Source organism: Phocoena sinus, chromosome 5 (genome assembly GCF_008692025.1).
Source record: "Phocoena sinus isolate mPhoSin1 chromosome 5, mPhoSin1.pri, whole genome shotgun sequence".
Lineage (NCBI taxonomy): Eukaryota > Metazoa > Chordata > Mammalia > Artiodactyla > Phocoenidae > Phocoena > Phocoena sinus.
The window spans coordinates 32732399-32756075 of NC_045767.1; the positions used below are offsets into that span (position 1 = coordinate 32732399).

The 23677-nt window shown below is 39.7% G+C and overlaps 1 pseudogene; it reads right to left on the reverse strand.

Annotated features, from left to right (window-relative positions):
* Positions 1 to 1230: 1230 nt before the first annotated feature.
* Positions 1231 to 1550, reverse strand: LOC116754821 (annotated as a pseudogene).
* Positions 1551 to 23677: the final 22127 nt, after the last annotated feature.

Here is a 23677-nt window from a genome sequence, read left to right on the forward strand (position 1 = left end):
CACTTAGTGCAAATTTGCTGCAAAAATTTCATGGAATGGTGTCAACTGCTTCAGAAGAGAAACAGTTTTAAAGAAGAAGAAAGACCCTCAGATATTTTTAGGCCTTCCTTTAAAAAGTGGACAAAGTGACCTTAGGATCCTGGTGAAAATTTGTCTTTAAAAGTAGATGTCAGAACTTCTTAGCTTCCTTCTGTTTTTTACTTGGAAGAATATAATTCTTGTGGTAGTACACAATTCCTGTGAACATATATTTGAAAGAAACATAAAATCTTTGAGGGAGCAACGTACTCAGAAAGGAAAAAGTATGGGGGGGTATTGGGTGGATGGAATGAGGGAGGAAAGAAAAGCTGAATGGGGTAAAATGAATAGTTTCTAATACACCTCAAGATCCAACTTAAAAAGCAGTTTAGGAAAAAAATTAAGAAGACTTGGTCACTTTTTTAGACTATTTTTTTCTATTCTGGGCAAGAGAAGTAATGGGAACATGGGACATTATGATTATTTCTTTCTACCTCTCTCTTTCTCTCTCCAACCTGGCCCCCATCTGCCCTTCCTTCCTTCCTTTCTTCCTTCCCTCCTTTCCTCCTTCCCTCTTTTCCCTTTTTCTACCATAACAAACTGGACATCATCAAGGAAGGGCATATAGGTGGACCTATGAAAAGCAAATTGAGTTACAGCTGCTCTTTGGTATTAAGAAAGAGGTGCTTAGCCTGAAGACCCCTCAGCAATGTAAGGATGAGGTTTGGTGGTTTATGAATTCTCAAAATTGTCAACATGTGCCTATTTTCATTTTTTAAGGGATAGAGTGAGCTCTCATCTTTCATCAGGTTCTCCAGAGGTTCCATGGCCTAGAAAAGTGTAAGAACCACTGATATACAGCATTTGAAGCAAAAGCAATAGTTAGACACTATTATAATTTTTAAATGTTATTTTGGTATACTATGGTTTTCTTTCTTTCCTTTTTTTTTTTTTTTTTTTTTAACAAGTGGATCAGAGTTTATTAAGTAGGTAGTGGAGAAGGTGCAGCACAAGTAGAAGTATGCAACACTCAAACTGAACCGAACCTGAGATTCCTGAAAAAATCTGTCGGTTACACAATTGGCTACTTCTGACACCACTGATACAGGGGCTTGTCAGGGGAGATGAGGGAATAATGCCAGGGGCAGGACCGGTGGTTGCTCCTGGAGCTGGGAACGATCTCCGCGGAGCTTTCAAGGCCAGGCCACCGACTCAGGGTTGAGATTTCAGAGTGGATGCAGCCAGACCTGCCAAGATGGCTACGACCATGAAGCCCTGGGGGCAATTCGGGTGCACATCATGAGCTGGGAGTGCTGGCTCTGACCCCGGTGGAAGCAGTAGAGGCCGTAGGTAAGGGCAGCCGCTGTGCCCAGGCAGCCTATGGGTACCATTGGGTTCTCGCGGGTCTTGCGAAGAAACTTTTCCTTGAAGCTTTCCGAAGTGCTGTGTACACTGGGGCTAAAGCCCTCAACGACTGGGGGCTGCGATGGTTTAAAGGGTGCCTCTGGAGTGACAGGGCCAGGAGTCAGCATGTTTCAGGCTACAGCAGTAGGAGAAAAGCGGGACGCTAATATGGTTTTCTTAATACACATCTTTTTCAGTAAATTTTAGATTGTGATTTTTTTTCCAGTTCGTTGTTTGTCCTTTTTTTTTAGTTGTGATTTTTTCATGTATACTAGTAAAAGAGGATTTGTTTTCTACTTGAAATTTTGCATCTCAATAAAATTAATGCACAAAATTTGTGGGAGACACAGAACTTGCATAGACTAAATGATCTCCTCCAAAGTATTTTTTACCTCCAAAGGGAAAGATAGCAACTTCAAGGTGGAGAAACCCAGCAGACACCACTTACCCAATTGATCAAGATTAACATCACCAGTAATGAAACATTATTACACTGTTAATCCTTTGATAAGATTCCTTGAAAAGGCAATAGCATAGTTTCTGTGGTATTCTTGCCAAAAACACAGAACCTTATTCCAATCAAGAGAAAAAAATCAGAGGAACCCAAACTGAGAGGCATTCTACCAAATAACTGGCCAATAATCTTCAAAAATGTCAACATCATGAGAGACACGGAAAACTGAGGAGCCATTATGCATCAGAGGAGACTGGGGAAGTATAACAACTAAATGCAAGGTGGAATCCTGGTAGGATACTGGAACAGGAAAAAATGTTAGTGAAAAAACTGGTGAAATTTTAATAAGGTCTCTAATTTAGTCAACAAACCTGTACCAAGGTTGATTTATTAGCTTTGGTAATTGTACTATGGTTACATAAGATGTTAACAAAAGGGCAACTGAGTAAGGAAGGGGTATACAGGAACTCTCTTCTATAAGTCTAAATTGAGTTCAAAAGTAAAAAGAAAAAGAGAGAGAGAGAGAGACAATGGATCCTCAATGACATCCTCTTAACATTTGGGTCCAGCTCTGCCTGAAGTCTGAGAATTTTCTCCTAACATTGTAGTTAGGTGAGATAATACATGCCCCTTTATCTTAAAAAGATTTAAGCAAAATAAAATTCTCTATCTTAACTTTGTTACTCTGAACAACTTGAGCCCAAGGATATATAATGTCCTGGAAAAATGTTGTTGCTTTAATCTTTCCTCCTTTTTTGATTTTGTTGGGTTTTGATACCAGCTTCCTGACTCTAGAGTGCTTTATTCTTGACCTTGAGCACAGATCATATCTCTGTGTGACTTCTAGACATGGGTCACTGACGTAAAGTGCCTGGCTATTTCTTTTCATAACTTCCATAATTATTAGAATATCAATTATGACTTTGGCATTAAATATGACTACATTGCCTTTTTTCTTTCTCATAAGTTTTGTAGCTCTCTTCTTAGTGGTAATACTATATTATTTACTACCAGATATCTAATAAGTATCTGTGCAGGAGAATGTATAGTTGTCTTACACTGTGTTCCTCTATCTTTCATTGATTTGAATACTTGAGTGGCTACTATGTGTCATAAAGTATTTTTCAGCAGAGAATAATACAGGTAGATTCTCACCATCCTATCTGTATTCCTACCCACAGGAAGGAGGAAAGAGGGAATGCAGGATAAGTGGCTTTGCCTTTTAGGAATCACTTGGAGGCTGCATCCATTTCAGTTCTGTTGACTTCTATTAGCCCAGACATCATCACACGGACTCACCTCCTTTGTGCCAAAAGGAAGCAGAGAGATCAATTATCCTGCTGAGCAGCCTTGTACTCCCTAAAACTAGTGATGGTGGGGGCTATCATTTTAAAGAAGATGGAGAGAATGGGAAGATCTCTGCCACAATGGATTGTAAGTGCAGGAGTCATATATTCAGATCTATGTCTTTAAAAGTTCACTTTAATAGCTTTGTGGACAACAGGGCTTAGTGGAGGCAAAAGTGGAATTGAGGCTACTTGCAATTCAGATGGCAGGTGACGGTGGCTGCTCGGTGTTGGCAGGGTAAGTGTTCAGCTTTTAACCACTAACTCTGTGAATTTTCACTTGGATAATGAAATCATTGTAAAACTTAGAGCATTTATTATAATTATGATCATCTTCACATAATTATTGTTTTCTCCACCTGGAGTTTGATCACATTATTATTATATACAATGATTTTACAAGTAAATGTAATAAATAAATGCTTTATTTTGGCCACCAAGCTAATGGTTCTTATTTACTCTGCAATATGACATTAGCTGGGAGATGAGTTAGGACTTTTTTGTGGTAGTGCAAGTCAGAGATAATAGTGGCTTAGACTAGGGTTGAAGCCAGGCAGATGGAGAAAAGATGAAAATTTCAACAGAACTGGCAAGTAGAATGTGAGAGAAGGGAGAGAAAGAGGAATTAAGAACAGCTCATAGGCGTTCTGCCTTGATCAAATTGGTGAACATTGTTGCCATTTACTGAGCTGGAGAAGTTTGTAAAGAAATGAGTTTTCAGGAGCCAATGAGAGTCAAGATTTCTTTTTCATTTATGTTAGGTTTGAGATCCAAATGGAAAACAAAATGGATGTCTAACAGGTGATTAAATATAGATGCTTGGGGCTTAGGTGTCAGGTCAGGGGAAAGATAATCTATAGACTGACTGGGAGCTTCTGCTACAAAGATGCTCCTGGGAGGTTCGAAGGATGAGATGAGGCAGATAAACCCAGGAGAAAAGTGGGAAGTTCCAGGGGGTCTGTTCTGCATAGATAAGAATGATGAAGAGTCTGAGAATGAGTGGGCTTAGTTATCTGCTTAACTAAAGACTCTAGTCTTAGTAGCATTCACAGTGGAGAGTGTTTATTCTCCACAAAATACTTAGATTTTTATCACGACTTTACTTGAGTGGATATTGGTAAGAGTAGATAGGGATGCACTTGACTTCCTTCTTTTCAGAAAGGGCTTCAAAGAATGCACAGTTCAGAAGCCTCCAATTTCTGTCTTTTGTGTAGTTTCTTTTGGCCAATGGTGTCTTTCTTCTGAATTTCCCAGACATGCTTACTGAGACCTAGTATACATTCAAAGTCAGCTGATATTTTCATCAGGATAGCTTTAGTAGAACCTGGTAAGCATAATATCATAATGGTTGCAGGCTTCACTTGTGCATCCTTGAACTTGAGACTAGGTCCAAAGACTTTAAAGGAATACTCTGAGCTCTTCAAAGCTGACCTCTCACCAGGTAATAACGACACTCCCGTTAGTCAATGCCCAGGAGGAATTTGGGAATGATGAAGTGTTATTTTGCAATGCTTGCCACTTGGAACGTTTTATTTGGTCTCCTGTAGTCTATTCTTGTGTCTCTTTCCCTTCTCACTCCTTTTCTATCCAATTGTATCACTTTTTAACAGTTCATCACAAAGGGAAAGTAAGAATTGGATGGTCTCCCTCTCGTTTTTTAACACCTTTGACTAAAAGTAGATTTGTGACTGTAATCACTTCCAGAAAGGACTTGCATTGGGTGCCAGCAAATTGACTCTTTCTTCCAAGTATGCAAGTGTGTAAGGGCATGGGGGTGGGAGAATGAAGTGGGGTTTTGTTTTGTTTTTTTTTCCTGCTGCCAAGACTGTGCTAATTGCCTGTGCTCCTGGTCTTTATTTGGGGGCACCAAATCTATCTGATTAAACATTTTACTAATGCCCAAAGCTTTTTATCACAGGCTCTCTCTCTCACTTGCTTCCAAAGTTCCATGTCATTTACTTACAAATCCATCATCCATCTATTCATTTTTTGTTCAGTCATTCATCATTTATTCATTGGGTACATATGTCTGCTCTGTACTGTACTGAGAATTGTAAGAACTTTAAGAGATGGTTTTATAGTCATTGCTTCTGTAATGTTTTTAGGGTGATATAACTTCTATGTATTAACCATCTAAAATATAATTCTAAGGCAATATTTGATTAGGTTAGTGGTGGGCTGGGTGTCTCAAGTTATGAATTCAGAATAACATTATTCAAATTCAGAATAATGGAAAGCCTGTGGTGGGAGTGGGGTTAGTCACCAGTAGCTTTTCAGAAGAGAAAGTCTTGTGGCCTTGAAGGAAGCTTAGGCTTTGGGTATGTTATTTAGTGTGTATGTCACAAACCTTCGCCAAACCCCAGTTCCTATTTACCGTGAGAGTGAGAAAAGTTCTGCAGAACTTCGTTCTGATCCTTATTATTATGTTAAAAGTTATTCATGAATTTCTGCAGTGTGTTTTGCTTATTATATTCAAGTCTTTTCTCCCCATACTAGACATCTCAATGGCAAGGTCTATTTCTAGCTGATCTTAGTATCCCCTTGTCTAGCGGCACAGTACTGTGTGGGTATAGTAGACACTCATTAAGGTGTCTAGGAGGGAGATAGACCATAGGGTTGAAGGGCATAAACTTTGGAGCCAGGATACTCGGGTTCAGATCCAAGTGGTACTCACTTCTTCCTAGCAGTGCACATGGACAGATTCCTTAAACCTTCTGTGTCTCAGTTTCTTCTTCTTAACCTGAGGATAATAACACTACCTGCTTCCTAGCATTGTTAGAAGGATTAAATAAGGTAATGTATATAAAATGCTTAGAAAATTGCCTGGATATTATTATAATCATCATTATCACCATCATCAAATGTTTATGGGAATAAAATGGAAGCAAAGGAAAGAGGACATAGATGGGTAGTTTAGGTAAGGTAGGGATAACAGATGAAATATTGTAAGTGCTAGGCTGAGTAGTTTAGTAGATGGAGGAAATCAACATTCATTGGGTGAGGTGGCTTTAGCCTCAGGTCTAGGGGCCGAATCATTCAGAGTTAGAGACTCAGGGCCACATCTTGGTCAGGTGATGGCAGAGGAGGAGACTCTAGTTAAATATGGCCAAGAGGGCAGATAGCCAGCCATGAAAAGCCTTTACATATTTGCTGTACTGAGGGCTTTTATATCAAAAGAAATGTTTATGCCCCCATGTATTCAACCAATATTAATGGAGGTATTTTGCTAAGTAGGGTTATAAAATTAAATAGCTTAGTCATTTTATTTGACCTTATGGGGTTTATTGTTTTGCGGGTGGCCAGATTTGAAACAACTTCAATGAAGTGTGATGTATGTGAGGATGGGGAAGCACAGAGGACTGTGGGAAGCATCTCCCAGTCTCTTTTCCTGCCCACTCCATGCTGCCAACTGATGCTCTTGGGAGTCTTCAGAATCTGGCTCACATCCTGTCTTCCACCGGAAGTCATTGTTGACAGTATCATTAATTTTATTTTCTCTTGCCTAATTCTATCATTCTACAAAAATGCACTGACATTCTAAGTTTTCATATTCTTCTGAGTTTGTACAGCTTTCACTCAAGAAGATATGGGAACAGAGTTCTGGAATGCTAAGTTTACTTCTATTTCCCTGTGTCCTTTTCTGAAAATCCTTCTGGAGTTAGGAATTGATTTCTTCAAAAACATACTCATTTTTATCTTCTCCCAGAGATCTTTTGAAGTCTCAGGTGTCTCTCTGAGTTAGCATTCAGTCATCACTTTCCACCTCATTTTTAGTAGAGTCTTCCCTGTATCCTTGCTCTTTTAATGCATTTTTTAAAACTTAAAAAAATTTTTTAAATTTATTTTATTTTTGGGTGCATTGGGTCTTCGTTGCTGCATGTGGGCTTTCTCTAGTTGCAGTGAGCGGGGGCTGCTCTTCATCGCATTGCGCAGGCTTCTCATTGCGGTGGCTTCTCGTTGAGGTGGTTTCTCTTGTTGTGGAGCACGGGCTCTAGGCATGAGGGCTTCAGTAGTTGTGGCACACGGGCTCAGTAGTTGTGGCTCGCAGGCTCTAGAGTTCAGGCTCAGTAGTTGTGGCGCACGGGCTTAGTTGCTACACGGCATGTGGGATCTTCCCGGACCAGGGCTCAAACCTGTATCCCCTGCATTAAGAGGTGAATTCTTAACCACTGCGCCACCAGGGAAGGCCTCTTTTAATGCATTTTATCTTCCTTTTATCTGGGAGAGCCAAATCCATGATGAAAGTTGGGAGGTCGGATATCCTGGCACTTTGAAGAAGCAACCAGTTCTGGGTCTCATTTGCAGTTCACTTTTTGGTGATGAGTGCATATCTTTTGTTCAAAGCAGGGCCAAGAAGGTAAAGATACATTTTTGCTGAACTACTGAAAGTCTGACTTATAATAGAAGCAAAAGAAATAAAAGTCCAGTTCTTATTACAAAAAGAATGAATAATCTTAGTAAACATTGTTAATAAAATTGAAGCCTTAAACAATAGGCTCTTTATCTCCTTAAACTTGATGTGGCATGAGATTAGAGTCATAGAGCAACATATCCAAATTAACAACTGCAAACCTTCGAGATGCATGCTCAAAGTGGTCAGCTGCAAGAGAGCTGACTTTTACAACTTGGTGAAACAGGCGATTATCTACTGTCTCTTATACTAAGACTAATCTTTGCACTGACTCATTTTAGACCCCCTCTCTCTCTGGAGAATATCTTCTGCACAAACTGTAAGGTCCAAGATAGTGATGATCTGCTAAACATATGCAGAACAAATGGTTGAAGAAACTATCTGCCCATTTGGTTGTTACATTACTCATCTCTGCCATTTTGCTGCCCGTGCAAACACAAGGCTATATAAAGCCAGTCTTTGGGTCATTCCCTATGTTGATTCATGGAGGGGAGGCCCCTTGGCATGGCTGCCTGTGGAGGAGTACAGGGACCAGCATCCTCAGACAATGTTGACTAAATTTCTGGCAGAGTGCTTTTAAGGAGTAAGAAAAAAGTACCATGATGTCATTCAGGTGATGTCCAAGTTACATTTTCAGTCTACCTAAGGTAGTTATTTGGGAGCACTTGGGAATGAACTGCAATCAAAATTCTAGAAGATTCAGTCTATGTTCTCTGCCAGCCTAGTGTTGGAAAGTCTTGTCCTGGACAGATATCTAGGAAGCAAAGAGAAGCTGAGGAGTACAAAAAGTAAATACTAGAGATGAAGGAGACCTTGTTGACCTCAGTTGTTGCTCCCTCTGTCATCTCATATTGTAACCAATGACCAAAATTTGCAGATCGAATTGTTTTAATCCCTTAGTGAGGTAAATCACAAACGTCTGCATACAGATATTTCTTAATCCATCTCTTATGCCATAGATCCAGAAAAGAAAAAAAGAAAAAACCCACAATACTATAGAAATTGAGTTTTCAGTCCTTCAGTTGACTGAGTTTTGGAATAAGTCATAGTTAGTGCTTCCTTGCATTAAGTAGTTCTAATAATATCAGGATCAAAGCCAGGAGAGTTGAAAAGGTCACACTGAGAACCTGTGGTGCGTCTACCACAGCATTTTCCTGTTTACATTTAGTTGAATTTTAAGTGGGTTCATAATGAATGCGTAAAACCATTTTATTTTATTTTGGACTACTTTTCTCTCATTTCTTCGAATTTTTATGCAGTAGTTTTGTGCCATGGACTGTGCTGGGGACATAACATCCCTGTCCTTGTGGACCTTACATTGTATGAGATCACTTTATGGTTCAGACTTAAATAAGAAGTATTTCAGAAAAGAAAACTCGGGCTTCCCTGGTGGTGCAGTGGTTGAGAGTCCGCCTGCTGATGCAGGGGACATGGGTTCGTGCCCTGGTCCAGGAAGATCCCACATGCCATGGAGCGGCTGGGCCCGTGAGCCATGGCCGCTGAGCCTGCACGTCCGGAGCCTGTGCTCCGCAATGGGAGAGGCCACAACAGTGAGAGGCCCGCATACCGCAAAAAAAACCAAAAAACAAAAACAAAAACAAAAAAACAAAATGAAGGGAGAAAAGAAAACTCTCCAGGAAAAATCCTGATACTTATAGTAAAACAAATGAGAAAGCATATTAGATTTAACATGCTCTATTCACTATGTCCATTTCTACAAATTACCATTTTTCCAGCCAAAATGGTTTTCCACTCTCATTGAAAATATTGGTTACTACAAGTATTCTGTTAAGATATTATTCAGTATAAAAAATACCAAACAAACTCTTAAGTCATTAAAACAGATAATTTTTATATAATGTGTGCAAGAAAGGGCATATAACAAAACAATACTTGTGACTTTTTAGTTAAGTGGCAAGGAGAGCCCGAGGATAGCAGGGATTCTGAGTGAGGCTTTGCAGGGAGCTCAGGTATTTAAATAAAAAGAGCCTTTTAAAATTTTGGCCAAATGGCTCTACCATCCTTGTTTCTCCCTTTCCTCCTTCACTCTTTCCTTTTATCTGGAAGATGTTAGTACAGAATAAATACATATTGGTGAAATGGCTTTGCTTTTTATGGTTTCCTAAGGCTATGACTATTTTACAGAGATTCGTTCCACTGGAAGTCCCAGGTTTCCTGTTTTTATTATCCACACTTCACACGGTGGTTTAGACCAAATTGGCCATTGCAGAGTTTGGAGAGCAGTCTGCTTTACACCGTAAATTGCACTGCTACTTCCCTACCCATCTCTCACAGCCCACGCGCTGGGGCTGATCAGATACACAGTCTCCAACACGGAAGAGCCCATCAGTGCCTCACTTTCTATCTATTTTTGAAGTTAGCTCCTCCTGAAATAGTTTTACTTCAGTCATGTTCGTTTGGCCTAGAGAGTGGATATCAGGAAACAGGCAATTTGGAAGGAGAGATGACTATCGAAATGTAATTTCCCTTTCAGCAAGAGGCTCTCCTTCACATTTTGGACTGTCCGGCCCCCGACCACAGGTGCCGAAGGCTCAGTAAGGAGTTCACATTGCCTAGTGAAACTGAGACAGGGGAAGCACACATCTCTTCATGCAACCAAATCATGATGTTAGCCAGATGAAGTCCCTGACGAGCTCTTGTAAATAGAATTTCCCTTCTAGAGTGTCAGCATACTCAGCAGATACTCTGCTCCACGTGCGTGGTAATTTAGTTAGTCAACAGCCGGAGAAATGATAATACGTACACAGAGGTTGATAATAACCAGTAATGAGTTAGACACAGCAGATAAACCCCAGGGCAGAATAACCAGGCAGAGGAGGAGGGAAGGTGAGAAATGACAATCCTTGCGATGAGACCATGGTGTAAGCTGGGAAGTGACCGGGGAGTGATGGTGTCCCTGTGTCCACCCTGGGCAGGGAAGCTGTGTGCTCCCTAGGTTAATTGTCCAGAGTTGCAGCTCGTGGCCACTCGTCTATCTTCCCAGCAGACACAAGAAGTGTCCTGGCCTCAAAACTCCTTGAAACGATTAATGTTGCTTTTTTTCCTTCTGTTATTGTAACTTGACCATATGTCAGTAACTTGTTTAGTCCAAAGATGGTGGAGAATTTAGAAAAACAAAGCTGAAAACAGTTCAGGCACTGTCAATGCAGATCTTCCAGTCTCCAGACATTTCTGGAACTCCAAGGGCAGTGTTTGACATGTTATATTGACTGCAAACTTAGACGGTCAGGTTATAATACGGGAGGCATTGTTGTCCTCATTTTATAAGCAACAGAGGAGAGATACTTCTGTAGTAGACAGGGTTCTCAAATCTAGGAGGATTTGTGTCCTAATCGTGTTCCGTAGTATGCTGACTCCAAATATTTGTGATTCTACAAAGCCTTTTTACGGTTTTCATCACCTCCTTGTTTTCCCTGACTGTTTCCTCCCTCTGGTATTATAAGTGGGTCGTGATAAGGTACCGGAGAACCACACACAGGAATGAGTAAAGAAAATCCTAATTGTTTCAGCATTTTGGAGGAGGATGTGATCTATCTGAACACATTTTGTTTGGGTTGCCTTTCCCAGTCCTCTTTGACCTGTAGCCAAAAAAAATAAGTTCCGTTGAATTTACAATTGTGTCCCTCTGCACCTAAATGGTTTTACTGGGTTGTGTGTGTGTGCGTGCGCGCACATGCCTGTGAGCATTGGTGAGGGTTTTGCTCTTGTGATTCCATTTTATGAAAGTTGTGTGGAAATGCTAGTGTATGCCATCAATTGTGATAAACACAGCTGTTAATCATCAATGCTTCTGTATTGCTTTAAAAAGAAAACAAACTTGAGAACTGTCACTGATTCTAATGATTCACAACACCACGATTCATAGGCGTCCGAGACGACTGTTTGCAACACATTTGGATCGTTTTGCTATATATCCATCATAGAATTAAAAAAAACATTAAATTTATCCACAGGTGTCTCTAATGGTAGGAAAACAATTCAAATCCCTGTGAAATGAAGAAGTGAATGAGAGGGTAAGAAAGAAAATGTGCTATTTATGCCATCCCCTGAGTAATAAAAGAGTAAGCTGAAAAAGAGAGGGTCAGTGTTTTTCGTGAACATCATCTGGGTTATGAATATGTTCATGGTTGACATTGTTTTCAAGTGCATATTTGAGAAACTAAGCATCCTGTCCTCTCATTAGGTCCCTCTGCACTTAGGAACATACATGGCCATGACTGGGGAGTGGAGGGTAAGAAGATAGCCCCTTGCATCCCTCACATATATTTCTTTTCTCCCAAGAGTACAGGACTGAGGGCAAACCCCAAGAAATTCCATGCTTTTGTGAGATATGACTGGTTAGCAGGTGAGGTAGAAGGAGAAGAAAACGGGCTTAGTGTTCTTCTGAAGTATAAAAGGACAGAGATGGGATGAATGGAATCCTGAAGAATCAGTAGAAATGTACAGGTAGAGGAAAATATATCCACACGTTGTTGCTCCTTAAGTCATAGGCCGGAAGGCCGTGATTCTAAATTTCCATTCTTAGCTCTTGAATATTCTTAGTCAACTCTTTGAATGGCCTTGTTTGTACTCCATTTATTCAATAGTGATTTATTGAGAAATCCGAGGGACCTGTTAGTTTGTTTCTTGCTTCCTGTTATGGAAATGACACTTTCTGCTTTGGTAGGGTATTGGGACTGCAGACTGGTGGCAGGTAGAAAAATTGGCAAATATGGGCAAGTTAGAATTGTATCATTATAAATAATTTTTAAACTTTTGGTATCCACTGTATCAAATTTCCCAATATAAATTACATCGATATTTGTCCATACATATTGCTTTATTTTAAACAGCTTGGGCTGATAACATCTAGTTAGTATACACCAGTGTATAAATATTGGTAGTAAAAATATTTCAATAATTACAAACAGCTGCTGCTCCAACTCCCTGAGGAGCTCCCTGCCGCAGCTCATGCAGCCCCTCCACTGGGACCCCCACCTCAGTTCGGTTCAGCCATTGAATAACACCCAGCAGAGCAAGGCCCTCCAGAGACCCTGTTACTCTATAGGAGCCTTATTTTGCCTGGTTGGTGTCGGTGCCGTATAAGTTGTTAAGTATTTTGAATATCACACTTGCACGAAGGAAGAAGGCAACACACACACTTGCATCAATTAGACAAGCCTAAGTGTTCAAGGTCAGGTTCCTGTGCTTCAAGAGCTTTACTTTGAAGGAACTTACTATATGTATGTGTTTTGTAATCAATAACTCTCACCCAAATTTAAGTGCCCTTTTGATAGTAATGTTCTACCTTAAGTTAGACATTTCTTCATAAAGCAACTCAACGTGTTGGAGTAGCAGGTATTTATACGTTGTCCATTCAAGGTAGTAACAGCAAGACGTTATTCTCCACATTTTGGCAAACTTTTAGGCTTATATTGGTGAAGTGCGTGCAGGTTTAGAAATTAATCACAGGAGAAGAATGCTAAAATAAATATTCCTCTGGGCATGTAGTACTAATAACAGAACAGAAAATTGTGTTCAATCCGTGCACCTCACCCCAATCCATTGGTGCGGTCTGTGCCTCATTAGCCTTAAAACACATTGGACTCAGATATGTGCTTTTATGGTAAGGAAGACAAGAGAGTATTTACAAGTCAGTGTGGATCGTGAATCTGCAATGAATTGGACCTATCTCAAGTCTGTTCTTCAGGCCTTAACATATCATAAAAGCCTAGAGGCAGAAAGAGATGAAGCTATGGGGGCAAACGGAAAGTCAAATGTACAAAGCCAGATAGTTCTAGGGTTCAAGCAGTCTTCCAGAGAACAAATCAAATTTAGCAATTTAGCAATTCACAACTGCAAAGAATTCTGAATGTAGCTGCAAGTTTTCCAAGGCTCTCTACTTTTCTTTTCTTTTTTTTTTTTTTTGGATTTATCATTTTTTCCACCATAGGATTAGTTTCTCAAGCCACAAAACAGTTTTATATTTGAACCCTTATACTATCTATTTATAATGTTTCAGTGATAAAACATGTTTTACATGAAGTCCTTTTGGTTTTACTAGGGTGTAAATTCCTTGAGGACAGGTGTTATTTCGGATCCATTTTTGTATCTATTATAGACTCTAGCATTATGCCTTCCAATATTGAAGCTGTTGATAAATGTGTGACACTGATATGAGTTTGAGATAATATCAATGAGTTCTTTGAATTCAGCGAATGTCTGGAGCTCATGGTACGATGTCTGATATAGAGTTAACATTTGCCTTCATTGTAGCCTCCATGATGGGCTTTGCTATGTGCATGTACAGATGAATCTGGGTGTTCTGGTATAAGTTTATATATGGGAATGAGATTTTGTATCATAAATACATATTTAATTAGAATATAAGAATCTTCTATAACCCTAAGGTGATTTGTGGTATTGAAGAAGGATTCTATAAACCTTATTCCTCTAAAATATTTGAGTCATCAGAGTACTGCTAATAAAAATTCATGACCACTTAATGAAACCAAAATTATTATTTCAACCTATAATAATTTGAAAATAAAAGACATTTCCAAGAAATATTTTTAAATTGTGCATATAATTCCAAAATCCTGAAATAGAAGATGTAAAACTGTAATGAGAGAAGGACAAAAACATGTGTGTGTGCTTGTATCTCAGGGCATCAACACAATCATGGTAAAAGAAACAGGATTTTAGGTAAAGGGAGAAAGGGAAATGCCAGCTGTCTGAGTCATTCTCATTATTAGGGTCTTCTCATCTAATCAGCCTGCATTTTACTTTACTTTATCATCCCTAATAACTGTGGTTTCCTGGACGGTTCTTTGTTACAGTCTTTGGTCAGACTCATGGGCCAGACTCATGCACAGCTCACACTGGAGCTTTTCAGCTCTGTTTACCCCGGAGGAATCTCTCAGAACTCCTTTCCCTTGGCTCTGTCACAGAACAATATTCCACTGGAAGAGAAGTGCTGGCTGGATCCCTGTTATCACCTAATTCTCTTTCATTTGATGAAATCCTGGATCCCTCTTTCAGAGAAGCAGTCAACAGACCGAAGTTGAAACAGAGTAAAGTTTATGTGAAACTAAAGTGTGTGTGAAGTTACGCTTATTCTGTGGCATCCTGGAAAGCGCCAGTAGCTTTTGGTCACTGAGTGTCTGAAACTTGTTCATCAGAAAGGGAGTGCTTGATGAAGAGAATAAGAACGCTTTGCAGTTTACACAAATTTCTTTCATGTTAACATTAGTGAGGCAAGGCTTTGGAAGTGAGAAGACATGGGTTCAAGTCAGCAGTAGATGCTCTTGATGCTGTGTGTCGTATCCCCTAGACCCACCTGAGTTCACCTGCAGCTGTGATGGACAGTTTCCAGTACGCTAACTGCTTCTCACCTCCTGTTCTCCACGACTCACCTGAGGATTTTCACTGGAGCCCTGGGAGCTTTCTCTGCTGCCCGAAAGTGCAGGGGAATTAAGGCCACCATGAACAACCCTCAACCTGTGGAGATGGGGGATGGTGGATAGATGCCCAGTCTTCCAATTCTATGGCGGGAGTATTCAGAGGCATGTTCTATATGGTTTCTAAGAGGGTACCCAGCAAGACTGGGCCCCAGATGCCTGCAGAAGTAACCCACTTACTCACACAATCTATATTGGACTTCTTCCTTCCTTGTCTCACTTTCCCAATTCTGTCACTTTTGTTTCTGAGGATCAATTCCCAAAGAAGTTACCTGCACCAAGTCTTGTCTTGGTATCTGATGTGAGAATCCAAAGTAAGACATGGTCCTAACTATGCAATTACCTGGTACTGAGGCTCTGAGGAGGTTATTTTATTTTTCTGGGTCTAAGTTTTTTGACCTATCAAATGAGAGTTGGGCTAAATTGAGAATTTCCTTATTTACTTAGCTGCAGAACTCTTTTTTTAAAAAATTAAATTAAACCTTACACAAAATCTTATAAAAATAAAAGTGATGAACGTGTTTCTTAGGTAATTTAAAGCTTTTTTTGTCTGTTTGGCAGACATTTCCTTGTTTATGGATCACTGAGGTATATTCTTGGGTTCTTGCAAATCCTCATAGCACAATTTTTAAAATAATTGGACTAAAAGATCTTTAAGGCTCATGTAGAGTTTGAAATTCTGGGATTCTAACAGTGGATAAAGGTCTGTAAGGAGCACTCTACTTCAATCCTGATCTCTGAGTTATTTTCCAAAGTCTAAACCCACTGAGAACCAGTTTAGACTCTTTCTTCCCCATACCATTTATCTTCCCATCACCAAACGGTTATATGTGTACTCATACGTGTGCATGTGTATTTATACATTCTAAAGAAAGAGAGAGAAATATAATTTCCTAGCTTGTGGCATGCCATAATTTTCCAGGAATTTTACTACAAGGACTATAAACTCTGATGATATGTTGGATGAATATAAGGGCAAAAAAGTAATCCTCATTAATTTTTTTTACTTCATCATAAGAACTTTCAGACTTTTTAACCTGTTATTTCATTAAAAGAATATATTCAGTAATACTTTTCAGCTTTAATGCAGATGGAAAATATATATTTCAGGGAGCCTGTGTGCTGTAAATTTTTTTTTTTTTTTTTGGCTCTCAAATCTTAATTCTTGGCCATTTATATAATTCCCAATAGTTGTTTTCCTTTCTGCAGCAAGGTATTTTGCCTAGAGTTTCAAAACAAGATTTTTTTTCCTAGAACTATCCACATGCCTCTTTGTTTCCTCCTTTCCCACACTTTCTGCCTAAGCTGGGGTCTGGGTTTTCATCAGCCTGTCTTCCCCTATTATTTTCCTTAGAATATTTCAGTACATTCCTTTGTCCTTCCAGGTAAACCACTAAACCTGCAACCACTTGTTTCCTGGGACTGGTTCCAGCACATCTTTCACCTCGCCAGTCTTTCTAGGGACACTTTCTCCTCATTTCTTAAAGCCTGCACTTCTGCTTGACTTGTAGAAACACACAGAAAAAAAAATCATTTTTGGCATTTTCTTCTAGAGGAATATCTGTTATCTGATTTCCATTGTTCATCAAATCTTTGCCTTTGTGATCTCTTTTTTTTTTTTGAAGATTAATTGAAAAGAGATCCAATTTACTAAATTTGGAGAAGAGAGAGAGAGTAACTTCCACCCAAATTTCTGGCAAATATTCGTATCCAGATAACATGTATGCAGGTTCCTTTAGGAAGAATTATCTCTCCCAACTATGATTCTTAGTGATGTTAGTAAGGCATTTCTCATTGAAGCTGAAAGTCAGTAAGAAAGAGAATAATTAATACAGCCATCTTCACCGAGCCATGATGTCCCACATTTCCAGAGGAGGTGAGGGTTGTGATTTCCTTTTATAAGTTCTTCACTTACTCAACAGTTTTCTATAATATTTCAAAGCTTTGAAATACAGGACAGTATTACGTCAACACAACATTTTAAAAATTATAGTGGTTTCTCGGTACCCACAGTGGTTTAGTTACAGGACTGCTTCAGATACCAAAATCCACGATACTCAAGTTCCTTATATAAAATAGTGTAGTATTTGCATCTAACGTATGCACATCTTCCATATACTTTAAATCATCTCTAGATTAATTATAATACCTAATGCAATGTAAATGCTATGTAAATGGTTGCCAGGTGCAAGGCAAATCCATGTTTTGCTTTTTGGAACTTTCTGGAACTTCTTTCCAAATATTGTTGGTTTGTGAATCCATGGATGTGAAACCCACAGATGTGGAACCCAGGGATAGGAGAGCCGACTGTATACCCTTTCCTCTCCTCGGCAGGGTTTTCCTTGAGCCCTTCAGTTTGCATGTGTTGCCTTTAATTTTTGTTTCTGAGCTCTGTCATTTCTTTCCTAAGAGGTGTACCCTACCGTATGACTTCATCTAAATGCATCCCTTACCCAAACCACCCAGGCTGTGGAAAGTGGGTCTCTTGTCTCCCACATCTGACTGTAAGTTCCTTCAAGGCAGAAGCTCATCTCCCAGAGTTAAGCAACTTGTTGGGTACGTGATAGCTCCTTAATATATGCTGGCTGAATAAGTCACCAAATTACTGGACCATATGTTTTAGGAGTTGCTTTTGGATGAGGCTTCATTAAGAATTTTCTGAATGGCTCAAGATTTAGTGATTTGGCTGTTTTTCAGAGGCTCTGACCAGCTTTTCATTATTTCCAGTTCCGTGTATGAATTAGGTATCTGAAATTTCTCTCCTAGTGTGCTTGGCTTTGATGGCATCCCAAGCTTTGAGCTTACTTTGTCAGATTATAATACTTTTATCTCTTTCTTCGTCTGGCTCTTCCACCTCAGACACTGATGTGAAAAACAAAATTCCATTCATTTACGTTTCTCTGTCATGTTTAGCTGTGCTCATATCAAGTGTCAGCCCATACCATGAAGAGATGACCAAAGGTTCTGTGATAGATGCCAGGGTGGTGGTATACTTACTACAGACTAGTTTGGGGGCATTCCAGTGAGGGAAACAACTATTTTCTTTCCTGTTTTAGTTCCAACATCCTTTAACAAATTAAGCCAGTATGTCTCTGCATTGTGTTTTATATTATTTCTGGGCAGGAATCATTACTGACGTGTTATTCCCTTCAGTACCAGTGTGCCTAACAGTTGGCCAACGTGTAGCCATAGGTACAGCGGTTGATCAGTTTCACATGTGTTTTCTCGTTTTATTTCTTTGGGTTTTCCCTTTTGTGGAATTTCTCTTGGCACATTTCTTTCTAAGTTGATTTTGTTCTTTATTCTTTTATTATGACACCTACCGAAAGATGTTGCCAGGTCAAGATCTTAGGATGGTGGATAGTCCCCTGGAGCCTCCTGAGAGGGACATACTGTTATCATCTGCTTTGGGCACTAGGAATAGTGAGGCAGCCCCAGAAAAGGTCTTGTAATTGTTTTCTTCCTGTCTCACTAATCATCTCAGCTTGCCTCTGCTGATGACGATAATGTTGGAGGGGACCTTTCCCTTCTTATTAGCTATATTTTTAGGTGGTGGGAGATGACAATAAAAATTATTTGCTGCATGCTAACTCTGTGTCAGGGAATGTTCAATGTGTTTTACATACATCTTCCATTTTATCCCCACAGCAACTGTATGAGTTAAGTATCATTCACCCAGTTTCTCCAGAGACCTCTGCTCTTCTTGTCTGCTTGCTAACCTGGTATTTCCTGCCCATCTCTACCACATGCTGGTGTAATATGTAACACAATGCAATAATATATAATATATGTCATCTGTTATTATATAACATGCAATTTTTCTGAGCCTTAATACCAGGATAATTTTCTCCTTACTTTTAAAACATTGTGTTTATTATACACCCTATTGATTGACATAGATGAAGAGGAGGATTATAACAACTCTGCATATTATTTCATTTTTCTATTCAGTGGTTTTGATGCTACCTACAAATCCAAGATGGCAAAGGGAAGAAGAGGCAAAACGGCATGTGGAACTTTTCTGTTTCTCTCCTAAGGATGCCATCCTCTTGTGTTTTATTATTACTCCTCTCATCCTAGCCCTAACCTTCAAGTTCACATGTACCAGGCTTGAGAGGTAGACTTTTCTCTACATGTCTTTTAAACACATGACTTACTCTGAATTCTCTTGTCTAGTTGATAAAGAATCTGAAGAACGGAGCAGTGAAATGACTTGCCAAGTTTATAGAAATACGGCAGCAATGGGGCTTATCCTTCTTGAGGTCTTGTTCAAATCTATGGAATCTTCCCTGAGTCCCCTTCCACTTTCTCTGAAGGCAGAGTTATTCCCGTCTGTCTCTGTTATCTCATGTCACTTTATATATCCCTTAGCACAGCATTTATCTCAGGCTATTGTGACTGCAGATTTATTTCTCTTCCCTATTTGATCGTGAAATCCTTTATAGCAAACACTATGCTATCTATCCATGCATCCCCTGGGCCTAGAACAGACAGCACTTGGCAAGTTGTAGATGTCAGACGAGGGTCCATTTGGGGAATGACCGCATCCATGCTGTACTGTTGGCTGCTATGTTTATTCTTGCTTCCTGAGGTACTGCTTCATATGGATCCTGTTGTTCAGTGGATGCCGATACAGAAGGATAGTCCTGTTGACTCAGAAAAATATATGAGGCAATGTGGAGTTCAACCACAGAAGTTTCGTCCCAAAGATTCCATTTTCAAGTTAAAAACCCTGAGTCAAAACAGACCTAATCCACTCATGTTATGGAATCTCCTTTGTAAAAACTATGAAATGAGTTTAAACACAAAGGTGAAATTTCAAAATCAAAGTTCAGTACTATGGTCAGGGTCTTCCCAAGGCAGCGAGGATTTTGTGTATTCTCACACAAACGCACACACACACTCACATGTGTGTTTGCTGCTTGAGGTCATTTTTTGTGGTTATGTAAGCTTTAATTTACATATGAAACATTACTTACCAAATTGTTTACATCCATGGATTTCTGACATCATTTCAGCTTGACCTGTGGTAAATTACCCCAGGTAGGCACAGAAAGAGACATAACCTCTAGTCCAGATTTTAACTCACAAGCGGAAGTAAGTTATTAAAGGAATCAGGAGGGAAGAAAAAGAGAAATAGCTATGCTTCTAATAGAAGAAAGAAAGCAAACGTTGATTTAATCAATTGATTCACTTTTAAGTAAGAGAACAGATGTTTTCCGTTAAGTCCCCGGTGAAAATTCAGTAGGCGCCAGTGATACTCTAGGACCAGTGGCTTCTGATAAAATTTGAAATGAAGGTCTGAGCTGTTCTTGCTAAATGGGCTTTTGCACATCAGGCTTGCCACTGTGGTGAGATTTTTCTCTTGAGCTCTCTCTTCTTTATGCATTCATGAACTGTCTTCCGCTGCCCATTCACTTGTGTTCTTTATCCCTTAGAGTAGGAAATAACATGACATTTGTATACTGTTGTGTTGTTTGAAAATGTTAATTGTAAAGAATTTATTTCTACCTATAAATAGTCATTTGAATTCTGCATTTTCTGGCCCAGGAGAAACACCTGTGGTATCTTCTGGTCTTACCTGGGTTACAGTCTGCTCTCCGAGCAGTTGAATTTCAAGAGTGGTTGAGGTCTTAGTTTCCCTGATGCTGTCTTCATAACCTGTGCCCCAGCCTTGCTATGGAAACATTAACCAGAACCCCACTTACTAAAACTTCAAAGGGTTCCTCCAAATACTTCTAAGATTCTACATTCCCCCAAATGCCAGCTTCTCTTTTTCAGCTTCTTGAAAATTGCTTGCAGTAATATGAGACTTTTCCTTCTCATAAACACCCCAATTATGCTAATATTCTTGGAATTTCTTTGCCAAACACAATTTGCTATTACGATTTCAAGTAATTCATCTTCTTTGCATTTTTTTTTTTTTTTTTTTTTTGCCCAGACAGCCGCCCTCTCACCCATCGTTTGACAGACAACTCTGCTGGACTGTAAACTCCTTATGATCAGGGAATGTCTTGTACCATTTTAGATCCCTGTGCAGAGCATGGTTCCTACTACATAGTGGGAGTGCAGTAAATATTTGCTGAATGAAGCCAGATATCTCCCTTATCATCATTTATCGGAACTCATGTGTAGGCTGGCTATCTCAAACCATTATAAACTTCCCACTGAGGAAATCAAGATAGCCAAATAATCAAAGTAATTTGTTCCTTACTCCTATTTTCCATAGTGAATGCTCCCCTTCTTACCTATGCATTTTTGTATTATCTGATAATCTTTGTATATATATCCATTTGCTCACAATTAGTCTGTATTGACACAAAAGTATGATAATATCTAAAACTACACAATGACTGTTTCTATAAAATAAACTAGTCTTGAAAACTGGTATCATAGCATTAGCAGGCTACAAAACTTTTCACAGTCTAGTAATTTCTATTCTATGGGAGATAGAATGAGTGACCATGTCCTGAAAGCTGCCTGGCACCTACTTGGAATAGCATCTCATTGACTGACTAAATTAAGTGAAGGGGATGATAAAAAGGATAGTATTAAGACACATGGAAACTCTTCCGTGATTCCCTTCCTGATGGAGCTGTATTGTGTCTGCTCTGATTTTCATCCTTCAGTGTCATCCTTTATCCTGTTCCTCAAACTGGAACATCTTCAGTAGGAGCAGGAGAGTGTTTCCAAGGCAGGAGCATGAGGAATGCTTATTTGAATGGAGCTGGCTTCTTACCCTCCCCAAGGGACAGAGGTGTTGATAATTTCCATCAGTAATGACCTCACAGGAAAGCCGTGTGCATCTCAAAAGCCATCACCACAGCTGGCACTGATTCAGGAAGCTGGAGCCTGAGCCTAGGTGATCGTTGTGACAGAGCTACACTGTCTCCTCCTGGGTGATCTGTTGGCCCCATTCTGGAAGCAGACTGGGAAGAAGCATGGAAGAAGACTCTTTTAAAACCATATCTGCCCTCTGGAAACAGAGAGCACCTGATTTCCCAGCCTTACAATATTTAATGTACGTTATTTAGAAATATTAAAATAACTTCCCTTCTTCTTAAAAAAATCCCACAGTTACTCAATTCATGCATTTGCTCAGGAATCAACCCAGACACCTGCCATCAGGTAAGCACTTGTGAGGCAACAGGAATACAATGGAGAGCAAAACCAGAGGCAACCTGCCCTAGTGAAGCTTTTAGTCTATCAGAGAGATGTGGCTCAGTCCAATAGTCACACAGCTGTACAAACAGAGGTTGGAGCTCTGAAGGGAGAGAATGTGCCCTAAGAAAGTTAGAAACTCTTCATCGGAGCTATATGTGCCCTCCAGAACCTAGTCTTCTAACTTTATCCTTCACTCTTGTCCCTCTTTAATTCTTAGCTGTCACCACTGTCGAAATTTCTTCTGTAACATGCAAAACTGACCACAATGGCTTCCTTGCTTAAAGTCATTCCATGACCTTTATTCATTAACTAGAAGATAAAAATCAAAAGTTTTAGGAGGATGTTTCGAGTTCTTTATCACATGGTTCTGCTCTATAATTTATCTTTATCTTCTTCCACTCTAGTACACTGACTGTGTGTTTTACCTCCAATCTCAGCCACGTCCTGGTCCCCGAACTGTCGTGCTATTCCCAGCCCGAGCCTTTGCTGATGCCACAAGTGAGCTGTCAGTTGTTTCTTCTAGGTGAACTCTGACCTGCTGGCAAAGATCGTTTACCACTGCTGCTTTTCAGAAGCCATTTGTATCTCAGGGTTAATTTTCTTTATCTCTATTTGTATGCTCTGAGAGCACTGTCTAGGAAGACACAGTTTGTCATAGTTACTTCTCCGTGTGTTTTCCTCCACTGGATTCTGAAAGGAGGCATCTTGTTAGTATCCCCACCACTTAACATGGTATCTTGCACGTGGCTTTTGTTTAATAAATACTTGTTGAAAAAACAAATGCATTAATGAAGTTAGGATATTAATGGTGCTAACTGTAAGACAGAAAAAAAAAAAAACTTTCCTAAAGACATAGGAACAATGGGAAAGTTAACTTCTTTTTAGAAATTCTAGAATGGTCATCGTTTGCTTTGGGAACTCTATACCATTTTTGTGATAGATGTTTGTAAGTGACGCAATTAATGAATTGCTTGCAAAAATATACCTAAATCTTCCCCCATCCCTGTATGCACACCTTTTGCAATAAAATCTTTTAGCCCCTTCCATCAAGAGGTGGAGTCTATTTCCCCATCCCTTGAATCTGGGCTGGCCTCATGACATTTTTTTTAGCCAACAGAAAGCTGTGGAAATAACTGTTCCCCAGTTCTGAGCCTAGACTTCCAGTGGCCTTGCACAATTCTGCTCTCTGTCTCTTGGAATCCTGCACTGCATGAGAACAAACTCAGTCTGTTCTGATGGAGGATGAGAGACCATGTGGAACAGAAATGATTTGCCCCAGCTGAGTTCTCCATAGACCACACGGTTCTCAGTGGACCTGCCAGTTGTCTGCAGGTACCTGTGCAAGCCAAGACCACTCAGCTGAGTCCACCATAAACTGTAACCCCAAATAAGTGATTCTTTTAAGCCACTAAATTATGGA